Raw genomic sequence first — 27,300 nt, 5'->3', positions numbered from 1 at the left:
GAGGTGGGTTTTGGAAAGCACTGAAGCATGGAGGCTGGTTGCCAGTGGAGCCAACCATGTGATTAGAGAGTGGGTGCTTTCAATCCCACTCCCCAACCTCCGGGTAGGGACATGGGGCTGGAGGTTGAGTCAATGGCCAATGGCCAGTGATTTAATCAGTCATGCCTATGTAGTGAAGCCCCCAGAAAAACTGAAAAGGACAGGGTTGGGGAGCTTTTGGGTTGGTGGACATGTGAAGATTTGGGGAGAAGGGCTTGCTCCAAGAGGGCATGGAAGCTTTGTGCCCTTTCCCCATACCTTGCCCTACGCATCTCTTCCCCTGGCTGTTCCTGAGTTGTATGCTTTTGTAATAAACTGGTGATCTAGTGATTAAAATGTTTCCTAAGTTCTGGGAACCACTCTAGCCGATTAATCAAACCCAACGAGGAGGTCGTGAGAACCTCCGATTTATAGCCAGTCAGTCAGAAGCACAGGTAACAACCTGGGCTTGCGACTGGTGTCTGAAGTAGGGTGAGGGGCACTCTTGTAGGAGTGAAACTTAACCTCTGGGATCTGATGCTATCTCTGGGTAGATAGTGTCAGAATTGAGCTGAATTCTCAGATACCCAGTTGGTATCCGAGAAGTGCTTGGTGCTGGTGTGGGTGAAACCACGTCCCCCCCCACACACAAACAGTGGAGGGCCCCTACATTTTTAAGAGAATAATGAGATCCCGAGCCAGAATGTTTGAGAATCACTGACCCAGAAGAATCTGATAACTTGATTTTTCCCCTCAGCGGAAGCATTCCTTCCTTCTCCATCTCAGCAGCCAAGCACCCACCTGCTTCAGACTCACCGCTTTCTTAGTCTTGGGCACGTTCTTTCCTTCACAGCCTTATTACCTGCCTTGCCCCAAATCCTTACTATTGAATTGTCTTTGTTCTGCCCATGACATGGGTCCAGAAGGGTCGCAGTTGTTCGTTCTCCCTGGCAAGCCAGAGAGAGTGGCTTTCCTCAGCCCCTCAGCTCCCAATCAGGCAGTGTCCAGATGCATATGAAGACTGCCACTTCCGCCGGGACCATCCATCAACAAACACCATGATGGGGTCTGGAGAGGCAGATGCACATCTACAGGTTGGCAATGGGTGGGAGTGGCACCTATACCTGGGGAGTAAGAGCCTGGGCTACAGAGACTGGGAGGGAGCCCCATGGCTGTGGAGAGGGGCAGGAGATGGCCCTCAACTAGTGAGCAGGCAGTACCATACAGATCAAGTGTCCTCCTCCATATGTGAAAAACACTGTAACTGACACCAAAGCCACAGGCAGAGTCTTTCTCTGCAGGTTCCAGGGGCCTCAGAGCCCCTCCTTACAAAAAGCTGGAGCCCTGTCTCCAATCTCTCTCCTGTGAATCACAGTAAAATATTCACTTCAATCTGATCCACCTATATACAACCTTGGAGCTCCTCCTAGACACCTGCGTACAGTGCTGGTGGGGAGAAGTAGAAATACTAATAAGAACTGCTCCCTCCCTGCTCTCTAGGAGCAGAAAAAACCTGTAGTGGTTTCTTAATGATCAGACTTGAGTTTTAACTCATGTCTTGTACCTTGCATGTTTTCTAGAGGGAGTGAAAGTGTGCAATGTGAAAAAGCAAAGCCGCTAAAGAAAGCAGAGAAACAAAAGCCCTAAATAATTCACAAGACTGGATAATCAGCATCTGAAATACAAGAATTGATTCTGCAAAAGAAGTCATCCTGTTTCTTCTTTATAAATGTTATTTCTTAACCTCAAATTCAATTGTTGGCCTGGGGAGAAAGAACCTTATTTCCTACCAAACTAAAAACTCCCATGTCTGACCGGGTTATGTTCAGGTTCCCAAGTGGGATTCCCTTAAGAGGCTCTTGGGAGGCATCCAGCCAAAGGGACCCCCAGCCCAGAGGGCATCGGAGAAACGGAAAGGGACTTGGACTAGTTTTGAATTGCAAAATGCTTCATCTGTAAAGTAGGTTCTAGGATCATAAAGTTCTATGTTAAAATGGGCTGCCTAATCATGAGCTGTGTATTTAACATGGCCAGAAGCAAACAACTAGAAGGCTTTCACCAGGTGCAGACAATCACCAGCGGCTTAAACTTGTCCACTTGCCGTAGGAGTCTGGCAGGACTGCCACAGCCAAAGTTAAACTGTACTTGATACAGAAGACAAGAGACGAAGACGACTAACAGGAGAGTTGTTTGTGAAAGCACCTTCTGAAGCCATTTCACCCATTGCAACTCCTTTTCTCATCCCACTTCCTCTTGCCTCTTCCACCCCACCTCAATTTTAATCATTTCTGTTCAGCAAAGGTTCGAAATCCTGGGAATTGTCTCACTTTAAGCCTCTTCTAATCTTCTCTGAAGATTATTGAGATCATGTACTTCCAAATCTCCTGCATCATGAATGCCAAAAGCCCATTAACTAATTAATTATAAGCTTTTAAGGATTACCTGCACATAAAATATTAGAAATCTCTATCCCTATCACAAAAAATGTTACATCTTTTTCTCTCAGTCACACATTCTCTCTCTCTTTCCCCCTCCCTTCCCTCCCCTTTCCTTCTCTCTTCCCACAGTTCTCTGTCTCTCTGTTACTGTCTCTCTCTTGCTGTCTCTACTCAGTAACTGCAATTGGATTCCATGCCTTCTGGCCTTATGGTGCGTTCAAACATTAAAAAATGATTCAACAGGGGCCCAGCCCAGTGGCTGGTTAAGTTTGCAAGCTCTGCTTCAGCAGCCTGGGGTTCACAGGTTCAGACTCTGGGCTTGACCACTAGTCAAGCCATGCTGTGGTGGCATCCCACATAAAATAGAGGAAGACTGGCAACAGATGTCAGCTCAGGGGCCAACCTTTAACAACAATAACAAAAATGATTCAACAAATGACTGATAAAATTTTAAATCATTTTTAAAATGTCAAAATTGAAAATGGAGAATGTAGCTCCTTCATTTAGAACACAGCGCAAAGGTGCGTGCATGGGCTTTTCTAGAAGACCATGACGGATTTGGAACTCATGTTCTACCTGTGTGAACTAAAGCGATAAGAGTACCAACCCAGCAAGTTTATCATGAGGATTAAATAAAATAATGCCTGTAGAGCATTTAGCTCAATGCCTGGCACATAAAAAGTGCTCAAAAAAGGATAGCTATTATTATTATAAGGAAGTGTTTATGATTTAGGCCACAATTCAGAAGAAGAGAATTAGAAAGACAGAGACCACACACACCAGAGACTGTTTCTTTATCTTTCTGTGCATTCTATTTAAACTGGTTTGACAGTGGACAAAGCACTTAGACTAATTTCTCTAACCCCTGGAACAAGCCTTTGAAGTAGGCAGGACAGGTAGTAACATCCCATTTGATAAACCAGGACATGACAGAGAGCCAGAAAGCTATTAACGTGGTTTGGGTACAAGGTTTAACAGTTGTTAAGTGGAAGAGCTGGGACTAGAACAGGAGCCACATGGTTCAACACCCTGAAAGTGGACTGTTTTCTCTATTTGGCTGATATCGTCAGGCTTTTTAATTCCTGGTCCTGTCTCATCTTAAGAGCTGGTCTCTAAAGAATTTAACATTAAAATGCCAAAGTCAATGCAATAAAAAGCTAACCTCCAATTATCCACCTGTGGCCCAATTGAGTGAATCAAGGTGTTTCCTCCCACCCACCAGGCGGAAGTTGCAGGTTCTGTTCCTTTCCTGGAGCAGTGTACCCTGCTTAGGGGGTGGGGTCTTTGCAGATGGCTGTGGGGAGGAGAACCATGCCACGTGCAGGGACTGGACTCCCAGCAGCCCAGCTGTTGTGCTGCCTTCTGTGGCCCCAGCCCCAATTTAGCACAGAAGATTACAGGCTGGCAGCTGTCAATTATCCAAGCCAGATCAACTCCCCATGGCATTCCACATCTGGAAAAAGCCTTCCTTGGGAATTGGTGCAGGAGCATCTGTGCATTCTCACCTCTAATATTATCTTCAAAGCTACCTAGAGAGTATTATGTTCCAAATGCAAAGATTAAGAGAAAATGAAAATGCATGGAGTAGGTAGCAATTTTTATCTTAAAAAAAAACATACTCTTTAGCCAACGCTGGTACACAGGGAGACACTATTTTTTAAATGGCATGAAATACAAAAAACATGAAAAATCCATTAAGAATGGCTGCTACATTACCAAATAATTTATACCTCCTCCTATACTATCTAAAATCGATGACACTTTTGAGCCAATCACACACACTAAATATAAATTCTTTGCTTCCCAACCCTTAATTCCAGAGTTTTAACTAAGCAAATAAAATAAAGAAGATACTCAAAAGGACTTCTGTCCCATAACATGCACGAGAGAAATACGCTGGGTACACGAAAGGTTTCAGCACAAAATATGCAGCCTTCTCAATGGAAAAGAACCTTCCACAACAGAAATCAATAACTCAGGCTGCCTCTCTGTTTGCCCTGCCTAACTGGGGACTTTGCTATAAAGTCTGATTGCTGTTATCAGCAGGAAGCTAATTTGGCTGTCCCGCTTCAAGGAGAGTCATCCAAATCACAGATCAGCCAAAACCCAGGCCAGGATGATCCTGGCACATGCACACAGGAGGCTCCGGAGCCTCTCCCTGTCCTGTGGTATGGGGAGGATTCTGTGACCTGACTCAACTTAAACTCATGTAAATTCGTTCATGTAGGCGACGAATACCAAGTTCCCAGAACAGGGTCACATTGACATCCCAGGTCATGGAAAACTAGAGAAAATTCTAATGGGTATCAGTGCCTAGTTCTGAGTGCTAGAATATTCACCCCTCAAGTTCCTCCCTGGAGAAAAGTAGTTTGCTTTTTGTATCCTGTAATAAGCCATTGAGAGACACGCATTTAGTGCCTAACGTGCAGAAAGTCCTGGGCTGTCCCAGAGGGATACAGGGAAACGTATCCTGAGGACACGTCTGGCAGGGGGAAATACAGGAGAGTTCAGAAGGCTCTTGGTGAGAAACGCCCGATGAACGCACAGTTCCAAGTGCTGCTGGAGCCGAGGGCTGGGTGGGCTCGAGCTGGGTAGGACAGCATCAAAGGGTAAGGAAGGATTGACCCATATTGAGTCCTTCCATTAGGAGATGGGCGGGACTTCAAACAGAAAATGACTTTAGCTTTTCATCTTAAACAGAGAGAAGGACCGATATATCAATCAAAAGATGATCATTGAGGCCCAGGCTGGGTTTAAGGGATGTCACCGCTGGGAGAAGTAGAGACTTTCTGGATGGGAGTCTGCTTCTTGTCCTTGGCTGTGTGGTCAGCAGTTTGGATAAAAAGGGACCGGAAGAAGGGGGAAGGAGGGCAGTGCTCAGAACCAGTGTATCTGTCACCCATGCTGAAGACGTGCTATAGTGGAAGAATCCGGGAGCGGACCACGGCTCAAAATCCTGCTCCACTCTCCCTGGCTAGGTGGCCCTGAGGAAATGACAGTCCTCCCCAAACCTCAGTCCCCTTGACTGTGAAATGGGGTAACGCCTGCCATGGTAGGGGGCTTATTAGCGTTACATTTACAACTTGAAACACAATATCTTACACACAAGTGGTCACTAAAGGCTAGATCCCACGCCACCCTCCTCACACTATCTTGCTGCACATTGGAGGAACAATTACTTGGATCACAGGTCATGAGTTTTTCTAGAAAATGAATAACTTAGAAAACTTGTTTTGTTGGTCCATCTGACAGACAATGTGGTCAATTTTGTGATTTAGCAAATATATTCCTTCTGTTAGAAAGTAATAATATGACCTGTTTAGTATCTTCTTGGGTCATCCATTCTTTAGACACTTTTGATGTGGGGGGAGGTGGAATAGAGAGGAGTGAGAAGAGGAAAAGTTAGGAAAGAAGGAAATATTTATTGAGTCTTCCCTCTCTGGACCAGGCCCACTGGTGAGTGCTCAGTGAGAAAGGCCTACTGGTGGCCCGGTTTCCTAGAAAACTCTGCTTGGGACCTCATACTATAAGCCTACCAGTAGTTGGATTTATAGAAGACACACTCATCTTGGCAGTCATTTGGGCAATATGTCACACAGCCAGTGGCATGCCTAATATCTAAATAGGGTCTTTTAAGGTGAATCTTCACTCACGTGGCAATCAAGTTCCTAACAGCCAAAACAGACTTTTACAAGTTGGCTCAAGTTTACAAGTTTACAACTTAAGCCTTTTCCCTTTCATGACACTTATCCGCCATGGCAAAAAGTGTTTTTCAACTTAGTCTAGTTGGCATCAAAATTCTCTATTGCTCAGCTGTAACTCAGGATTCTCCACCCTGCATGCCGGCGGGGCCGTGACAGCCTACCAATCGCCTAGACCCAGGGGCTCCCCTTGTCTCATTTCTCTTGAGAAGCCTCCTCTCATCTCCAGCAAAGTCTTTGGAATTCCGAGAGAGACAAGGCAGGTACACCTATCTCAATCAGAGAACATTTTTACTTAATCATCTCGTCTTTGCTCTAAGAGTCCCTATTGCCTAGCCACATCTCCTAAGAAGTTTACAAAGCTGTTAGTTAATTAACAGCATGCCTAGCTTCGCAACCAGCATCCTTAAGGAGGCAGAAGTAAAACTCAGACACATCAAGGTTTCAAGAGGTTCCATGACAGCGAGTTTGGTCAGTCTAGTCTAGAAAAGCAAGTGAGAGTCGCATTGTGCCCTCTTCTTTGGCATCGGACGGCAAATCTTTGTACGAGCAGCCTCCTCGTCCTTGGATGGAAATGGGTGGTTTCATAAACACTGTTTTCATTCTAACCTCCTGTCCTAGTTACTTCACAACTTCTTTCATTTTGGCTCTCTTTTGTCAAAATGGAATCTCAATTAGGCTCTGAGACACATTTTTGTGAGAGCAATATTACTCTGCAAATCCTTTCATGTTATCTTGATCTAAATCCCATCCTTTATTTATAAACTTTCTCTCAAACCATCAGTGGCTGAAAAGGGGAGCAACCAACTTCCATCAGAAACTCTAAGACTAAAAACTTCATTTAACAGAATGAGCACTAACGTGTTCTGTTAATAGAAAGTTGAACAGAAATCTAGGGTCCCCAGACAGTGAAGCTTCCTGAGGGAGGAGAGTAAGGCAGCCAGCCATGAGACCAAGGGCACCCAGAGGGAAAAAGGGAGACTGCACAGCCAGGAGGCAACTCAGAGCCTTCAGAAAATTGGAAGCTGAATGAATGGGTGAAAGTGCTGTGGAGTCAGGAGAAGGTGAAGGAATAGGGGCAGCATCATGGACTGTGCAGGCGAAACAGCCATGACACCTCAGGAGAAGGGCTGGGGAACAAAGAGCCAGGGTGGGGCGGTCTTTGGGGCTCTGGAAGAAGAGTCTGATTCACGGTATATTTTGTGACTCTCTTCAGCAATGTACGGTTAACACTCAGGAAATGTTTGCTGAATCGGAACCCCCTAAAACTCAAGGTGACGGGAAATAACAAAAGCTCCGGGCTCTGTCCTAAGTGCTTTACGAGTATGAGCTCATTCAATTCTATGAGGTTGGTCCCAATGTGACAGGAGAGGAAACCGAGGCAGAAGCACGTAAACTGACCTTCCCCAGAGCACACAGAACCCAGGCCTTCTGGTTCTAGATTCCATGAATTCAACCACTACTCCATACAAACCGCAGGAAGTACAGTCCTCTGGGTAATTTCTTGATCACTTTTTTAAATACACCCACCCCAACCGAAAGTATCTTCAGATTATACTGGTCCTTAAATTACAGCCTTATCAAGTACATGATTTTTAATTTTTTTGTCTACAAAATAAACATTAAAGAAGGAAAAAGGAAAGTAATAGTCTAGTCAACATTAACTGAATTAGGCAGAGATAGGTTTTCTATGACTTTTTGCCTCTGTGGAATTCTCCGTAATAGCTACATTCCACTCTCACGACTTCACTATGATTTGAGACAAGAACTGGTCTTTTTTTTTTTTTGAGGAAGATTAGCCCTGAGCTAACATTTACCGCCAAACCGCCTCTTTTTTTTTTCTTGCTGAGAAAGACTGGCCCTGAGCCAACATCTGTGCCCATTTTCCTCTACTTTACATGTGGGACGCCTGCCACAGCATGGATTGATAAGCAGTGCATAGGTCCTTACCCGGGATCTGAACCAGTGAACCCCAGGCTGCTGAAGTGGAGCATGTGAACTTAACCTCTGTGCTACCAGGCCAGCCCCAAGAGAGGTACTTCTGATATCATTTCTCAATGGATTGAATTTTGCTGAAAACAGCAGAACTCCTTTAAAAAGGTCAATGGTTTATTTCATTCAAATGTACTTGCTTTTTTATTTATTTATTTTGCTTTTAATAATTGTCTTTTTTATTTTTTAAATTGTGGTAAAATGCACATAGGTTGTACCATCTTAACCATTTTTAAGTGTACAATTCAGCGGCATTAAGCACATTCACATTGTTGTGCAACCATCACCACCATCCATCTCCAGAACTCTTCATTTTGCAAAACTGAAAACTCTGTACCCATTAAAGTCTACTTTCTTTTTAGTAAGGAAGCTTCATTTTAATGAACAAAAATAAAAGAAACAATTAGGCAAAGAAGAAAGGAGTTAGGGAGCTGAATAAAGTGAACCCAAAGAAAATAATTATATTTCTATTCTCTATACTGATTTCAAAAAATTCCAAATCTTTGTCATCTAAATGGATAGTTTAATCCTGATATAATTCAATTCTCTTTAAAGTGGTATAACTTATTTTGGCCCAGTAAAGAGAAAATAGTTGAAAGTGTTAACCATGGGGGTTATTTTTATGACTGACACAAAAGAGAGTTAACACTTTCTTTGAAATGTATTACAAACAAACACAAGTGTTTGGCATACAAAATATTCTAGACAGCACTAATTCCAAACATCTGAAGCTTTCCTCTGTAGACTCTTATCAAATTAATACTGTGATATAGAGAAAAAGATGTCTTCTATGAAATTAGATAGACAGTTTAATGGATCTCAAACCCTGGCTTCATGTTAGAATTACCTATGTAGCTTTCAACAAATAGCGTGTTTGGACCCCATGCCCAGGATTCTGATTCAATTGGTCTGAGGTTGAGCCCTGATCATCAGTATTTCTTAAAGATTCTCTGAAGAGCCTAATGTGTAATCAAGGAGCTATCCTAGAGTTTAAGGGAGTGATATGGGCTAAATATCAATTTGCAGCCATGGAATAACTATGCAGAAAGGCAGTGGATCTCATCCTTTTGGTTTTTCTTAATTCAGAGACCACTTTGAGAATCTGATGAAGCTATGGATCATCTCCGGGAAATACTTGTCTATTTACTCATGAAATTTACATCCCATTGTGGGGCCCATGGTCTACTGGAAGTCCAGAATAAGCAGGGATAATAGCAAAAGAGGAAACGCTGGGTAACACCAACACACAACAGGCCAGCTGAGGAACAGGAGCCAGCCCAGGAGACTGAGACAGTGGAGCCACACATGGGGGAAGAGAGCCAACTGAAGCCAAGAAATGGAAGAGTTTCAAGAGAAGAGTACAGAGAGTCACAGGCCCTGGTACTCACAGTCAAATGCCATGAATGGGTCAAATAATGGAGTTGGAGATGATTTAAGAGTCAAGTTGCAGGACCTGTCTAACCGTTAGCCAAGCCTGCTCTGCTGGAAGAGCTGGGGAGATGCAGGGGGAGAGGTGCCTTAGGAGAAGTATAGAGAGGGAAGGGCAGACAGCCCAATGGAAGCAGCCATTAGGATTAATCACAAAGAGGTATCTATGTCAGAGGAGTCTCAGGGCAGTAGCGGGTGCAGAGGCCAGAAGGCTGAGGGCTGAACTGAGGATATGGGGTTCTGGACACCGTTAAGTGTTAGTGTGCACAGCCGCTGGATTTCCTTCCCTGGATCTCATCCTCCTCCTTCTCACATATACCTGTCAGCCTCTGTTCCCTATTTTTGCCAGAGGCACACCTTTCTCCTTGACATCCAGACTCCAAAACAGAAAGCCATCTCTGTTCCTAACCCGACACCTTCAGCCAGTTGCCTAGTTCTTGTTAATTCTACACCTGGTTCCTATCACTACTTTTCCAAATGTCCATATCCAACCCCTCCTCCCTTGCCCAAGCCTCGTCCGTGAATAACTCTTCGGTAACTCCATAGCACTTCTGCTCATCTGCTATGTCTTCTGTCTTCTCTTACTGCTGTATGTGGCCTGCCACAGTTCTTTGGGTCCGATTGTATTTTCCAATAATAGCCATAACAGTATTTCTCATCCCAAGTGATCTCCTACAATGTGATATTGACTCTCCTCCCATGAGAGGTGGGGTCTAGGTCCTCGTCCCCCTGAATCTGGATAGACTTCTGACTTTCTCGTGACCAAAAGAACATGGCAGGAGTAACAATGAGTGGTCATTGTCAGAAAAAGACCAAGTCAGAAAAAGGCCATGCAGCCTTCACCTTATCCAGCAGAACTTTTGTGCTTGGAACCCTGATCCACCATTTAAAAAGTCTGACTACTGTAAGACCGCCATGCTGTGAGGAAGCCCAGTGCCAGTGAGTAAGGACGCTCCTGGATGATTCCAGCTGAGTCTTCAAGTCTTCCCCAGACATCACGGAGCAGAACAAAGTTCTCCCCTCTGTGCCCTTCTGGGATTCCTGATCCACCGAATCCACGAACCTAATAAAATGGCTGTTGCTTTGTGTCACTAAATCTGAGGACGGCTTGCTTGGCAGCAATAGTAAGTGTTACACTTCTCTGCTGGGTTGTTAGTGTCCTGAAGGCAGAATCTATATCTGATTTTCTGAGTGATACAGTGTTCAAACATGAACATAAGGTGACCCTGAACATAAAGCAATTGTCCATTTTCTCAATGAGAAAATAAGGAAAAAAGGTTTTTGTTCAGTTTAAATATAGAGACTTTAAGGCCAAAGATGAAATAGTTAATTTCCCACTTATTTAATTTACATTTGCATATTCACAAACATATTTTGTACAAGATAATACATTTAGAAACATTGCTCTTTCATTTCCACATTTTATGAAACAATTTTATTAAACTCTTGACACACATCTTTGTCAAGAGCGTCTTCACCATCTTTAGAGTCACTTTTAGAATCGTCTAACAGGTTTCTACAGCATACCATCTTCAGATCCATTACACGGTTTGAGATAAAGCACTTTGGAATCTGTGTATGATGTGTCACTGAAAATTGTATCCCAGCCACAGGGTGCATTTATATAACACGAGACCAGTTTTTATTTGATTCTCTGTAGACGTATATTCACGAGTGCCAAGAAATAAGTGATCAATCACTTTATTGCCTTTTAAAATGATCTGCAAAGGCTTGTGTACAGTGGTCTCCAATGTGCACTTCTATGAGGGCAGAGCCCATAAATAACTGCTAAAGCTGTGCAAATTGGCTTCCTTTTCCAAGTCATCCCACGAGGTGACCTCTATGAGCATTGAACGTCGGTATTTGTTTTAGGTAATTTCGAGCTAATATGGTCTGCCCAAACAACGTTTGTGGCTCAAAGTAAATAATGGAACTATAGTTCTAGTCAAGACAAAAGGGTTTGTAAGGACTCAAATTTAAAACAAGGTCCTATCTTCTGAGGAATGATTTTTTGAGGAAAAAAATCCCCATATATTTGGGTAGATACTCGGGAAAATGTGTATAGAGGGGAACAATAACACTTGTGGTCCTTTACAGAGATTGCACTCAGGTTGGTAAGTAGGATCTCGAAGTTATAAGAGGAAAACTTGGAGACAGAGGCCCGCTGGGAGGAAATCACAGTTCTCAGGCCAGAGGTAATAACGATGTTCATAACTGCTGTCCGTGGGTTTGGAAATGACGTGAAAGATATTAACAAAGGTAGAAGTGACAGAGGTGGCCAAGTTAGGGAGGCAGTGACTATAGTGCAAATGCCAGCTCTACAGCCTGAGGGACCTAAGTTCAAATCTCAGGTCTGTCGTTAAGTAGGTCGTGTGACCTTGAGCAAGTTACTAAAACTCTTTGAGCCTCAGTTTCCTTCTCTGTGAAAGAGTTATTGGGAGAATGATATGAGATGACATAGAAAACACGAGAAAAGTAAAAAGCCAGCTGGAGAGAGAGTTCCTGAAAACTCTTCATCAAGGGCATCTATTATTATGACTGATACCTGATTGGATGTGGGGGTGGGGGGAGAGGAATCATTACTGTCTGCAGAGTTTCTCTTAGAATGGGTCATTCCAGACGTCTGCATTAAAAAGTCATGTTCTAACTTTTCCTTCCTCCACAAGAGTCAAACTGTGTTAGAAGGAAAGTAGAATACAATTGCAAAGTGGTTTATTAATTGGGGTTTATTTCTAAATGACAATCTCAAAGAGCCGTAAATTACATTTGTCAGAATGAAACGTGATGAGTGGAACAAAGGATCCCTTCCCTCCCTGCCTCTGCTGTTGGGAGAAACCATCACATACATCACCAAATAAAATAAGCCTGGTGTCCAAAATTACCAGGCTGGAAAATCGCGCTGCTGAGTAAAACGGTCACCTAAAAATGAAACTCCAACCTCTTGAAGGCCAAGGGCATTAAGAGGCAAAGCTGAGATACGGAGCCAGCAAATGGCTGAGCTTCTCACAAGGAAACCTGGTCGGCAGAGCAACACTCAGGGTTGGAGGCTGGAAGCCCAGGGTGCCCATCCCACCCGGTGGTCACCCCTTCTCCAGGCGTGCCCCCTCACTCGAATGCACCTTCACATTCCTTCATATTCCAAAGCATAACTGCTGTCCCCCCTGGATCATTACCCGGTTCCACAAATTCAAGCATGAAAATACTGCCAGTGTGGGAAAGCAAAATTAATCACACTGTACACTACTTTATAAAAGAAAGAATTTAATAAAATAAAGAACTTAAATGTTAAATTAAGGGGCCAGCCTGAGGCCAAGGGGTTAAGTTCGTGCACTCAGCTTCAGCGGCCCTTGGTTTTGCCAGTTTGGATCCTGGGCAGGGACCTAACACTGCTCATCAAGCCATGCTGAGGCGGAGTCTCAATGAAAAAAATAGCGAAGATTAGAAATATAATTTTTCCTGGTTCGTTAAGTTGCAAGCATACTTATAATTAATATACAATTAAAACAGTACCAAAAAATTACTTAAAGTACTTTAGTAGTAGCACACAATATCCACTCTTCTACACCTTGTTTTCCCCTACTTCTCTACGTCCTACACATCTCTCCACATTCACACACAGAGATCTTCCTTATTCTTTTGTTCCTTTACAGTTACACGGTACTCCACTGTGTGCCATGTCACCGTCTGTTCAACTAGCTCCTGATTGCTGGTTGTTTCCAGCCTTTTGGAATTACAATAATGCCACAAGCAATAACCTTATACATATGACATTTCCCACTTGTGCAGGCAGAAGTGGGATTGCTTTGGTACTTCTGCTAGATAATGCCAAATTCCCCTTTGTAGAGGTCGTACAGATTTTCACACTCACCAGTAGAATAAAGTTCTGACATCCATTTTGAATGTTTTGCTCATTTTAACGTTTTCCGTCTGTGTTATTTTCTGGTCTCTCTCTTTTGCAGCAGACATATTTACAGAGCTGCTGATCAGAGACTATATCCTCACTACTAAGCAAAAAAAATCAAAACACCTCATTTCACCACTTGTAAGTGTCAAACTAGTAGTACAGACAGCAAGTGCATGACTTTGGAGCAGCTAGACATCCTCGGAAGACGAAACGAACTCAGAAGGTTTTATGGAAGAAAAAGAGACTTGACTGGGCCCTTGAAGAAAACACTGAAGCTAGGAAGGCAGAGAAAAACTTTCAAGTTCCAAAGCAGAAATAATCATAAAGTGTGCCAAAAAGGATGAGCAAGTTGGCTGGAGTAAAACGCCGTGTCGAATCATTGAGGACAGAGCTTAGAAATGTAATTGGGGCCTGAATGCGGAAAACCTTAAATTCCAGAGGAGAAAGTCATGGTCTATATGAAGTGTGACCATCATCCTGGTTTGCCCAGGACTGTTCTGGTTTATGTCTGTTGTCTTAGCATCTCTTTCACTCTCAAGAGGCCCAGTCTGGGTGATAAACTATATAGTCAGTCGTCCCAGCACAAGGGACCACCAAAAATCCATGGACAAGAGAGAGAGATGATGAAAGAAATATTTCAGCAAAATGAATGTGAGTACTGAGTAAACAGAATAGATGAAGGGAGAGAGGCTGGAGGCCGGGGACCAGGACATCACCAGGTAGGGAAGCAAGAACACAGGACCAGGAGGTAGGATGCTAGGCCTGACTCTGCTCCAACTAGTTTGAAACAGAGTAATTTATCTACTCTCTTTGCAACTGCCATTTCCTCATTTGTAAAATGAAGATATTGGGTTAGTTGCAAGAGGGCCCTTTCAGTTCTAACACTCCAGAGTCAATGAGATTATTGCTACAATCTAAGTGCAGGGTTATGTGGGAGAGAGAAAAAGAACAAAAGATGAAGGGATGCTGAAGGACATGGAATAGTCAGAACAGTGGAGCACAAGTGACAAGGAGAGCAGAGTTGTTGCCACTGACACATAAAAGGTGTGCAGACTATCGAGCTGAATTGTGAGACAGTCCATGAGGTCAGGTTTACACACATTGAGTTTGGGATGACAGAAGGCCACTGAAGTGGTGATTTAAAGATTCACATAAGACGGGGCTGGCCCCGTGGCCGAGTGGTTAAGTTCGCGCGCTCCGCTACAGGCGGCCCAGTGTTTCGTTAGTTCGAATCCTGGGCGCGGACGTGGCACTGCTCATCAGACCACGCTGAGGCAGCATCCCACATGCCACAACTAGAAGAACCCACAACGAAGAATACACAACTATGTACCGGGGGGCTTTGGGGAGAAAAAGGAAAAAATAAAATCTTTAAAAAAAATAAAAAAATAAGAAAATAAAGATTCACATAAGACGACATTGTGATGTAACCAGTCCAAATGGAAACCAGGGCTGGGCCGAACCACACTTAGAGACTTCTGGCAGATGGCCTCGGTGAGGGTTGGTGGTCACTCACTCGTGAGCTCAGGTGTGGTCAAAGAAGATGGGAGCAAAGACAACAGGTGAGTAAACCAAGGCTGCACGTTTGAGTTTCAGGCCAGACAGCCTGGGAAAGCGAGGTAGGGTTTTAATGGCAAGGCCAGTTGACAGTCCCAGTCTTCATCACTAAAGGCTCTGAAGGAAATCTATTGCTTTTACTCAGGGTGTCTTTAAGGAAAACTCACGCCTAACTGGACAGCTTTGATCCCAAAAAGCACCACGTCTGTTCCTTTGAGATTGTTTCCCTAAAGCCAAAGGGAATTTGCAGGCAGAATTCCTCATTTTGGGGGGTCTTTGGTTAATGGAGGGTCTAATAGGTAGACTGTGGTCGAGGGGGGTCAGCTCCTCCTCATCTGCTAAAGGACTGGCTCCTTGGACTGTCCAAGTTCCCCTACCCTGGAACTGGGTGTCCAGGTCTCAAAAGATTATTGAAGAGCATCCTTGCCAGATCGGCCTGATGCAGCTATATCTTATGTTGAATAGAAAATGGGCTTTAAAATAATTCCTTGAACAAATGATCCTCGAGTACCAGCTTTCTAGCAGAAGATATTGGGGAATGAGAAGTTTCCCCCCCAGGCTTCCACCACTTCTTTGTGATGAGATCAGAAGCAGATAATTAAATCACCCAGAAGCACGCCACACTACATAAATTCCAAACTGCAAGGTGAGAGTTAAAATATTGTAATTGTGTTCAGGCTGAAAGAATGGGAAATGGCCTTTTCCCTCCTTTTGAATGTTCATGTGCAAAGTTTTTCTTCTTGAAAAAGAACATTTTCAATCGAAAAAGAAACACTAAAATCATGTGGGAATGAGTCATTAAACTCCAGGTTTATTAGAGATAAAGTGTTCTCACATGAGCACAGAATTCTGTGATTCTGAACGAGAGTGAGAAGTCGCCTGGGGCTTGTGGACAGGGCTACGTCTCACTCACTCACTCAACAAAAATTTGACACACCCAGGACACTGAGATCAAGGGATCGTGGCTGATAACGGCAGCATCTCCATGTCTGGAACTGACCACAATCTGATGGTTAACGCTCACCGTGACATCACACCAAGTCGTTCACAGGAATTGAACGAAGAAGAAAAAAGAAAGAAAAAAGGCACCTGTAACAAGCCAAACTGCTCTGTCTGAGCATGTGCTCTTGGCTGTCAGGAACTTAAATACCAAAGGAAAGGTAAATTGGATTAGGTTACATTCAGAAGAGAGTTCCAGTAAGAGGCTTGATAACTTCTGATTGCATTTAATGGCATTAAACGGAATCTGTTTCTAGAAAATGGTTTTTGCATTTCTAGAATCCTTACGGCAGGTACACCTGAACAAAGGCCTGGGACAGATGCAGCCTGCAAAGAAATGGTGTCAGTAAATCAGCCAAAGCCTCCACAAAGCCCACAAAAAAGAATAAATAAAAGGTAGGGGGGTAGGGTGGGGATAAATCATGGCCGGTCTTTTTTTTTTTTTTGGTTTTTCGTTCTTTTTTTATTTTCTATAAAAGATCCTTTCTGAACTTGAATTATCCAGCTTGCCACCTTGGCTGCCTACAAGATCGATTCCAAAGAATTGCTCAGCTGTCCCACCGCCATATCACACAGCCCATAAAACACAACTCAAACTGAAAAGGAAGACAAAAGGAAAGAGGAGAAGAGAAAGGAAAAAGCACATCCCCAACCAAGCTTTGGGGTTTTTTAAAGATCACGCAGCTTCTTTCTTCCACCCTCCTGCCTGGGAGGTACTAACAAAGGGTGCTTCTGTGTGGAGGGTGCTCCTTCTCCTCCTTGCCTCCTGATTATTCCGTGCCACAGCCTAGGTTTTAGGACTGGCTGGAGGGTCATACAGGCCAGGCCATGGGAGCCACACTGCATAGCTGCCACATGAGCCCCTTCTTTGTTGGGATGGATGGGGCAGGCTGGGCAGTGAGGGGAGCTTGCTGGCCCTGCCTGGCACCACATCTCTGTCTGCAGCTGTGCACCTGGGACAGTGACCAGGCAAAGGGAAATGCAGAAGCAGGTTTCCCTCTGCAGACAATCCATCCAGATGTGCCCAGGGACAACTACATCTGTGCTTCCTCCTCCTCTGACTCTCTGCGTTCCCCCATCAGCAACCCACTGTCCATTCCTAGGCGCCTGCTCTGCTGGCTCCTGGGGTATGTGGGTCTGAACTCTCCACTACATTCCTCTGGTCTTCCAGTGCCTCTTCTCAATGGCCTCACCCCTCTGTGACCTGCAGGCGGTCTTGATGGGACAACTGCACATAGCTGTTCAGAATGACTTCTGTGCTAGACACTGCATTGGCTAGCTCAGTACCCTTTCCAATCCCCTTATGGCAAACCTATCTGAATTATAGAGGCCAAAAGGCTAAAAACTACATTTCCCAGTCTCCATTGCAGCTACGGGTCTCCATGTGACCCAGACTCTGACAAACAGACACATTCACAGGAAATTTAGAAGGAGAAGGTGTTGAGCAGTGGTTGTACAAGGAGACTGGCTCTTCTGATAGACCTGGTGTGTGTGATTTGTCTGGGGCAGCTGTGGCAGAGATTCTCATGTCCAGTGCCCAGTAACATCAAAGCTGAGCGTGGGTGGTGACGGCAAGGGAGTTATTGCCAGAACAGTCCTGGTTCTTTAAGGTTCTTAATGCTTGATAATAAATCATTTTCTGCTTAAATTTGCTAGAGTGGTTTCTGTTGTCTGCAGCTATCAACAGTGATCAAAACAACTTCTTATCTTTATACCTTCATTCTTTTCCCTTAATCTAGAGTGTTCCTACCTCAGACTTACAGAAGGTGCTTCAGATACATGCCCTAAAACCTCATTTGAGAGATGACAAATCTGTTATTTTGAGTATGCTCTATACTAGCATTAGCCCTGGTGGCCTCATCCATTCATTCACCTAACAGACATCTGTTAAAGAGGGACCATGTCCTAGGCACTGAGCTACCCGGTGAACATGTCAGCCATAGTTCCTGCCTTCGTGGAGCTTACCGCCTAGTATCAAAAGAATAGCTACATTTATTTAGTATCTATTAGTGCAAGATACTATAATTAAAACTCTAAATATTTAATTCATACAATCCTCAAAACAACACAATAAAGTGAATATTATCTTCCCAGTTTTACAAATGAAGGAACTAAGGCTTAGAGAGGATCAGTAATTTGTCCATGATCAGGATTATATATCTAGTAAGGGCTAGAAGTGCGATTCAGACCCACACAGCTGACTCCAGAACCTGCCTCCAATATAAACTGTAAATGCATTAAGAGTAGGAAATGACCTACTAACTGCATCTTTGGATTTTATAGTGGGAAGAGCTCATCTAGTCCAATCTCTTACCTGTTCCAGAACCCCTTTTATGGCAGACCCTGCTAATTAGCTACCCTAAATCCATGATCCCCTGCTTCCTCACAAATAGATGCCTGTTTTGTTCAGGACAGCAGCTCTGAGCCCAGCTGGGTTTTAGCCCGGGTAATTTAGCCCAACTAAATTTCCTAGACACCTTCACATCTAGGAGAGGTCATGTGACACAGTTTTGGCTAATGAGAATTAAACTGAATGTACTGAGGATTTCTGGAAAACTTTGGCTTTCTTAATATGGGCTGCTCCCCCCTCCTTGACACTGCTTTCTTCTTCCTGCTGGAATGAGCATATGGGACTAGAGGTAGGGCAGCCAACTTCAGGCAGCAAGGAAGAAGGACATGTTAGGATGGCAAGGCAGAGAGAGAGAAGGAGCCGAGGCCCTTGATGGCATCCTGGGGCTTCCATTCCAGCCCAGGAGACATAGCTCAGGACATCTTATCAGGTGAGAACCTTGCTGGTTAATCCCTACTTGGTTAAGCCACTGGATTTGATTGGGTTTCTGTTACTTGGACTGAAACAGTCGCTAACTGATATACTGTCCTCAAAACCCTGGATTGACTAAGACTCTGCTTAATCTTTCCCATCATGGGAAATTACCCAAAAGACACCACTTACATTTTTGGATCATGCTGTAGAAAATAGCTTTTCCTCTCCATAAGGTGAAATCTCACCTTGTACAAGGGTAGCACTTCGGTGCATAAGAACGTAATTTAAGATAAAAAGCATGTGCCAAATACCTGTGCATAGACTATCTCATGGAATCCTTAAGTAATCTTGTGTGATAGGTTTCATTACACTCACTTTAAAGACAAAATAGCACATGAGTGCATTTAAGTGCACTCTGATAAGTGCCTGCGTTAGTTTCCTTCGGTTGCCATAACAAAGCATTATACTCAGCTGGCTTAGAACAATAGAAAATTATTCTCTCATAGTTCTGGAGGCTAGAAGTCTGAAATCAAGGTGTCAACAGGTCCGTGCTCCCTCTGACAGCTCTAGGGGAGAATCCTTCCTTGCCTCTCCCAGCTTCTGGTGGTTGAGGGCAATCCTTGGCATTCCTTGGCTTGTGGCAGCATCACTCTGATTTCTGCCTCCATCTTCTCACAGCCTTCTTTCCTATGTGTCTGTCTGTGCCCTCTGCTCTTCTTATCAGAACACCAGTCACAATGGATTCAGGAACTACTCTACTCCAGTCTGATCTCACCTTACCAATTACATCTGCAAAGACCCTATTTACAAATAAGGTCGCATTCTGAGGTTCCAGGTGGACTTGAACTGGGGGTTTAGGAAGCAACCACTCCACCCACTACAGTGGCAGAGCCTTTACTCAGGGCTTTTCTACAGCTGTTTGGGATTAAAGATAACGAGTTTGTGTCTAAACCTGTATGTATAGCATACAAGATTCTTGAGGTAGATATAAAATATAAAACATTCAAAAGCTAATTTAAAAAACTGTCGCCTGATTTCAATTGCTTGAATCTTTAAGTACCATGCACCAAGTCTTAGACTGTCTTGAATTATATATAATTAGGTTCTATTTCTGTGATGAAAACTTTACTTGTTCCAAATTTGGCTTCATTTTCATCGTTGAAAATGAACATTCACAGTTTACAGGTACTAACACATTTCTCTTCATTTGAATCTTAAAACATTATGTGAAGAAAGAGCGAAATGTCTGTTTATCAAAACATTACTAATATGTCTAGATTGTCTTAACTCATTCTCTCCGAAATCCTGCACCATACAACACACACTACCTAGCATTTATTCAGCACTCTCCATGCTAGGTACTTCCCTAAATCTCATGCCTGTCACAGCCCTACAAAGTGGTGTTATCAGAGGCGAGTATTTTATTTTAAATCGCAATACTTTGCAAAGTATCCTGCACAGAAGATACATGAAAAATATTTGTTGATTAATATTTTTATTCAATTTAGCCATCCTTGCCTGTAATTAATACGCAAATAGAAATATTACTAAATTGTGAAGAAGTTTCAGACATGCACAAAAGGGAAAAATCTTCATAGTAGGAAGCATCTTACAGTTTCACAGGAAATCAGAGTTCCTAGTCTAAAACATCTGATTACTTATAAAGTACTCTTATAGCCTTTAATGAGTCATGCTATAATTCATGCAAGTCTCATGTCTTCTGTACATTCCCGAGTCAGAAACCTCTCTCGGCATCGCCTGGTTCCCTGAGACGTGCATTCCTTATATCAGCAAAGCATAACTAGGTTAATCTCCTATCTGTAACATTTTAAAATAAAAAGGAATTTTATCTCTCTTACAGAATTATCAAAGAAGAACCTTTTGGTCTTTTAAGGGTTAGGAAGAAAGCACTTCTAATCCAATAAATCTCCTATCTAATTTTGGTAATGGATATATAATTTCATTTTTGCAATGCCGATAAAAGGATATGAAAAAATGGGAATATATCAATAAAGGTGTTGCTAGAAAAGCTATAAACAGCTGACTCCCAATATCTTCCTTTCATTTCAGAGAACGCCATAAAACTATGCCTGTGAACAGAAACCTGAGCTAATCGCTGCTTCTGCTGGTGAACAAAAGAAAATATAGCAAAAAAATAGTTGCAGAGAAACAATAAAATCATAAACCTTATGTTATATAAGGTTACAACAGTAAAGTCTTGGCAGTACAGATGCGTTCGAAAGCCTTAACTCTTCGCCAGACAAGACAGAGAAAGAACAGAACTCTTCTACAAGGTTTAACAACTAAAAGTGCTTCTTATTTAAATTCACATTTCTAAATTTTCCTAAAATGGAGTTGCTTATAGGTACTCCTCCCACTACCATTCCTGCGATATCTTCCCTTTTTCTTATAGATGTAAAGCATCATGTAAGTGAATGTAATATATGTCTATTTTTGTTCGATTATTCGATTGCATGAGATCTTTCACACCTGAGCAGCTACTGAATATAAGTTTGTGTCCTGGAAGCTGCCAGATATGTCAGATGAATAAAATGCACTCTCTACGCTCAAGGAACTTAAAATCAAGCAGGATAAAGACGAATGGCTGACAGCAGAAAGGCCAAAGGACCAACCTCCAGGGTGGAAGAAGTCATTTTTTGACTGCTGGGCTCATGAAGCTCTTCAAGGAGGAAGTAACATCTGATCTGGACACTGAAGAACAGAGAGGGTTCCTGTGATGGCAAAAAGCATACCACGACACAGGCTGGTATGACAAAGGCGCTGGTTCCCGAACCTGGCTCATCCTCAGAGTCACAGGGACCAGAGGTTTAAACTTGAAGTATCCAGATTCCAGCTGCCAGGTTCCTAGTGCGCATCCCTCAAGGTGGAGCCAGAGAAACTGTATGTTTGACAAGCTCCCCAGTAGATCCGCTGGGCAAAGAGATGCCAGTGGGAATCTATAGGAAATGTTCAGAGCACAAGAGGTAGTCATGCTCCTCACAGAGGATGAGACAGGAAGTGGCGGGAGAGGCAAAGCAGACTGCCTGAAGCCTCGAGATACAGGCTTGAGAGTGGGAGAACCATGGAAGATCTGGGGGTAGGGGAATAACGTGATCAGAACCGTGTTTCAGGTAGACATCTGGCGGTGGCCCATAAGGCAGACATGATGGGGAGAGACTCCAGGCAGGAAATTAATTCATCACTAGGCCAATGATAGCAACCTGGGGGAGACATAGGGCCTGCACTAAGGTCATGGCAGCAGAAGTGGAGAGGAAGAAATGGATGCTGGAGACAACTGGGGGGTGGGGCTTGGTTGATGAGCTGGAGACAGAATAAAGATACAAACTGGCAGGTGAGTAGTCTGAAGCCAGGTCTGACTGCAAGGCCCAATGTCCCAGGGGCCATTCTGGAACTCAGGTCTTGGTTTGGATATCAGATGTTGCTTCTTTCTCATATCACCACTATCAGCTCTAGTACTGCCTCTCCGGACCCTCTGGACCTCACCCTCCAGCTGCCCAGCCAGACTTCTTCCCACGATCTACAACAAAGTCAGATCCAATGACTGCACTTTGTTGCAATGGACAGAGGCTGCTTCCCAAACCCCTAGCATCCTCCAGCCCCTCATCAAATCCCCTGCCGTCTGGCTGGTCTCGGAGCTCTGCTCTCACAGGCACGGTGCATTGGTTCCTCTCAGGCTCAGATATCTGAACAAGGCAGAACAAGCGCATGGCTCCACATGCAATAGTGCTTTTTCTATAAAAGTAAGTCTCCACTAAAAACAACGGCAACAACAAAACAAAAATGAAAACAACGTAACATGACCACCCAAGGATCAAGAGTTGGGAAAGGTCTGGAGTTTGTTTGATTTTTATTTTGCTTTTAATTGGAAAGCAAAGCCATGGAAAGGGAAAGCTGGCAGAGGAAACAACAGAACAGTGTCAGTGCTTCTATCTCAATGGAGCAGGCTGTGATACGATGAAGGTCAAAACTGGCTAGTAAAGGTGAGGACTTGCGATGCACCATCAGGAGCAGCAAGGCTTTTGTTTGTTTGTTTTGTTTTGTTTTCTGTAACCCAGGGGCTGGCAATCTTTGTAAGGGAGCAGAACAAACAAATTCTGGCTTCTTCTAGGCCACTGCACAGGCATCGCACAATGCCAGGGTGCCAGGGCGGTCTGTGTGCACGGTGCCCCCTGCAGCTGCACAACGCAGCAGCCTGCATCCTTCTGGCAAGCTGAGCTCAGGAAGCAGGGCAGGCTGCAAATGGGCAGAAGGCTGGGGAAGCATGTGGTCACAGGACAAATGGGCACTTGTTCTCTGGAGGGTGTTGGGCAGCCACTTTCATAAATGATGAACAGAAGAGGAAGGATGCACGCCAGCAGGCCTATCCATGTGCCTGATGTAGCAGGGAGGAGAAGCTTGTTCTGACATCTTTGGATGACTGTGTTATTTGCATAAATATCATCAATATTTGAAACAGAGAATCCAGAATTTGTGGTTCTTACTGGACCTCAGTCCTGCGCTGCCCAAACTCCAGCTTTGCACTTGCTGTTCCCTCTTCCTGGAGTACCCCCTTCCCCTGCCCTTTCTTAGGCTGGTAAAATCTTACTCACCTTTCAAGCCCTGGCAAAGGTGTCACCACTTCTATGGAATCTTCTCACACACTCCTAGGCATGACAGATCTTTCCTTCCTCTGGTTTCTAACAGCATCAGGTACACACCATCATCATGACCCATACATGATACTGATACTGTACTAAAGTTATGTGAGCTGATTTTTGGCCACAGTGATGCCTTATTTACCTTTGAATCCACAGCACTTGTGAGCAGTGGCTCAATGGCCCCTGTGGAAGATGTTGAGATCACACACCAACCTCATCACCTTCTCATAGGAAGATCAATGAATATAAATCATGCCAATAGTGGCCTCACTTTGACAATGAACTCTTAGATGGAGGGAATAAGCTCTGACCCTGTTCCAGAAACCTATTCTGGTTTTGCAACTCCCAGCAAATAAGTTCCTTCTGAGACTCTGTCCACTCTACCCTATGCCTGTCTCCCTGCACCCCTCTGGGCTGCTTGGACCAGCACCAGAAGAGGACAAGAGAACTCTGAGAACCTCTCTGCTTCTGCCTGAGGCAAGAAGGAATTCTCTCCATGCAACACAAATCCCAGACTATGATCTCATCATGGGTGTCACCCAGCCTCTTCTCCTATAAAGCGGAGAACAGTTGTTCTAACACTGGGAGAGTCATCTTCTGTCTGTTACCAAGGCCTGACCAAATGCTTGATAGATGTCTCTTGAATGGAACAGAATTCTCCAGTCATTTTTCACTGGACATTTTTACTTCACCCTTAGAACCTTTGCAACGAAGAAAGAGATGAAGGTGGCATTACTGCATTCATTTTACATATACGTATAGAGTCCCATATTATCAGGGCCCAGCTGGAAGAGGGAGGCATGAAAGACTTCGAGAAGGAGATTTGTTCAAAGCATGGAAAGCCCTTCCACATGCTGAGAAGTGTGGAAGGGGGGAGCCTTCCAAGTGGCCTGAAGAGCACGAGCAAAGGCTTGAAGATGAGAAAGTAGAGAGTATGCTCAGGGAACTGCCCGCCCTTGTCATAGGCTCCCCACTAGGGAGGCAATGACATATGCCAGAATCAGCACAGGTTCATCCCCTTACCAGCTGTGTGGCCTGGGTAAGTCCCTTAAACTTTCCAGGCCTCAGCTTCCTCATCAGTAAAACAGAGTTGATAATACCTTGCAGGGTTGTTCTAAGAATTTAGGGTGTATGCAAAGGATGTGGTAAGAAATACACATGAAATAAATGGAAGACATGCTGCTGCTGCTGCTGCCGCCATAACTCTCAAAGACAGAGACTATTTCTTACTCTTACTTGTCTCCACCGAAGCACCTGCCACCCTGTTTTTCTCAAATTTGACAAGTATTAAGTGTGTGTTGACTTCAATGAATCTCCTTGTCACTTTATTTTTATCATTGTTCCTTGGTTTTTGTTTTTCTCTTTAAGGAAATGTTTACTGCAATTTGTTAGCCTGATTGGGCATTGAAAAGAGTCCAGGGACAGTGAACCAGTGAAACACTAATCCTGGCTACCATGAGTTTCAGGCAGGATCCAGAGGCAACCTGGCAAATGCATAGCCAATGGGAATAGGGTGTCAAGTATTAAAGGTTCCACAAGGGAAAAAGTTCTATGAGGCTCAGAGTCTTAAAAAAAAATGAGTAGGTGGGGCCGGGCCGGTGGCGCAGTGGTTAAGTTCACACATTCCGCTTCTTGGCAGCCCGGGGTTCACCAGTTCAGATCCCGGGTGTGGACATGGCACCGCTTGGCACGCCATGCTGTGGTAGGTGTCCCACATATAAAAAGTAGAGGAAGATGGACACGGATGTTAGCTCAGGGCCAGGCTTCCTGAGCAAAAAGAGGAGGACTGGCAGTAGTTAGCTCAGGGCTCATCTTCCTCAAAAAAAAAAAAAAAAAAAATGAGTAGGATTTTGATAATCAGAGAAGAGGGGAAGGTATAGGCATTACACTTAGTGAGATTCTGAAGAAAAGAGATCAAGTCAAGAAAGTGAGAAGAATGTTCAAGAAACCATGGGTACCTGGCCTGGCCAGTAAGTGGAGGAAATTGAAGAAGTGGCTTGAAAAGTAGTGTAAGGTCAGACTGACAAAGACCCAAAGGCCAAGATGAAGATCTAGAACTTATCTCATGGACAATAGGCAGCCACACATGTCCATCCTGGGATCACAGAATCTGAGACCTGGAAGGTTCATAGAGTCTGCTCCCCTCTGAGAGACCAAGAAAGCAAGGCCAAAGAAAGTTAACTTGCTCAAAGTCACACTGCTCACTAGGAGCAGAACTAGGATGAACACGCCGGTTTCCTAATACTCATTGGGAGCCGGAACCCCCCACTGCAGGGAGATGACAATATACGGCATGAATCCCACCTCCTTCTCCTTCACTCAAGGCTGACATTTCTAATCTCTCTTTCCTACTCAGCCCAGACCAGGCCTCACCATCCTGAACACAGCCTTCCAGTCTCTGCCAGTAGGTTGCGCTGCTCCTGGAGGTGAAACCCATCAGCCATCACGCTCCACTCAGCCTTGCTGCCTTAAAACAAGAATGTTTGCTTTGAAATCCTTACAGAGAATAATGGAAATGACCAAGGAGTATTCAGTCACTTACAAGAGTCACTTGGTTAGCGCATTCCTCTGCATGGGAAGTGAACTGTGTCCTTCATGGTCTCAGACGGTTCATCCCCAGCTAATGAGGGTGGTTAACCACAGCCAGCGCTGCCCTCTGCGCCACCTTCTCTCTCTAGCAGTTTCCCTTCTGTATCAAAATTACAGCCAAGAAAGAGAAGGGAAAATCCCAGCCTTGGAAACGAGAGCACAAGGGCATAAATAAGTAAACACATCACTTACAACGTGAGAGGGAAAGAGGAAAGTGGGTTTAAGGAAAGAAAATAATACATTAACCCATAGACTTGAAATTAAGCACCATTCAATGTTTCCTTTTTAGTTTAGAAACCACTAAATAAAAATGAAGAAAAAAAAATCAGGAAGTTCCCTCCTTAGTGTTAACAATGGAACAATCCCGTGTGCTGTTACTGGGGGCAACTCCTTTTTCACAAAGGGCACTCTGTGTTCAGATCCCGGCGGACCCTGCCTGGTAGGTCGACCTGGGTGCACTTCTGGCGTCTAAAAATAGACTTGTGATAGCAGTGAGCTGCAATTAACTTCAGACATCTAAATTATGTAATTTTAGGTCGAACGGATATACTGGCAAGCACACAAACAGGGAATTTTGATTCTCCTTCCTCGAGAACCTTAAGGTTTGGCGAAATTCTTCTTGTCTCTCTGTTGTAATTTGTTCCATCCCAACAAGTGATAACACCTACAGGGACATATTTTGTGAGCAAATTTCTGGAGTATTTTAAGGTCCTTCTACTTCAGAATCTGTATAACGTTCACCAAGTAAAATTATGTTGCCTATAAATACATGCCTACTTTATGATAAACTGGCATATTGAAATCTAAATTTTAAAAATAGGGAAACTGAGATATTTTCATATAAAATGTTTTATTCATTTCCTAAAAGGACTCCCATGGGATCCCTTTCCAATGAGGAGGTCTTTTCAGGTGAGTGCATTTTAAATGGTTCAACTTAGGAGACTCTGATCTGTATATAATGTTTCAGGATCTCATCTGTGACCCAAAGCAACGTGCAAGGGTCTCAAGTTGGTTGGAAAATGCCAAAAATGGGATTTTTTTTTCTATGAAAAATGAGACATAAGAAGAGAAGAAGTAGCATATTTTTAAAAGGTTGCTTTTTTGTTCTTGTGTTTCTCCATAGCACTAAAAAAATCCAGTTAGTTCCATCTTCTGAAAAGTAATTTCTTCCCCTTACCATATTTTTAAAATGTAGTAATTAACTGACTAATTACAATGCAATTCTAAAATAACTAAGCCACCTCACAGAAAA

The 27,300-nt window shown here is 43.8% G+C and overlaps 1 protein-coding gene across 2 annotated transcripts in view; it reads right to left on the bottom strand.

The window, feature by feature from the left end:
* The window catches only part of CHN2 (chimerin 2), a 287,377-nt gene that overhangs the window by 216,562 nt on the left and 43,515 nt on the right, over positions 1 to 27,300 (bottom strand). Inside the window, exon 1 of one of the 2 annotated variants that reach the window (XM_070264752.1) lies at positions 26,002 to 26,150. The exons of the other annotated variant lie outside the window; for it this stretch is intronic. The gene's annotated coding sequence lies outside the window, so the exon portion shown is untranslated. Of the gene's footprint in view, positions 1 to 26,001; positions 26,151 to 27,300 lie in introns of those variants that run through there. 2 annotated transcript variants of the gene reach the window in all.

This window comes from Equus caballus, chromosome 4, assembly GCF_041296265.1.
Source record: "Equus caballus isolate H_3958 breed thoroughbred chromosome 4, TB-T2T, whole genome shotgun sequence".
In the NCBI taxonomy this organism is placed as follows: domain Eukaryota; kingdom Metazoa; phylum Chordata; class Mammalia; order Perissodactyla; family Equidae; genus Equus; species Equus caballus.
Note: the sequence above shows the minus strand (reverse complement) of the source record. Positions and strands in the feature narration are given on the sequence as shown.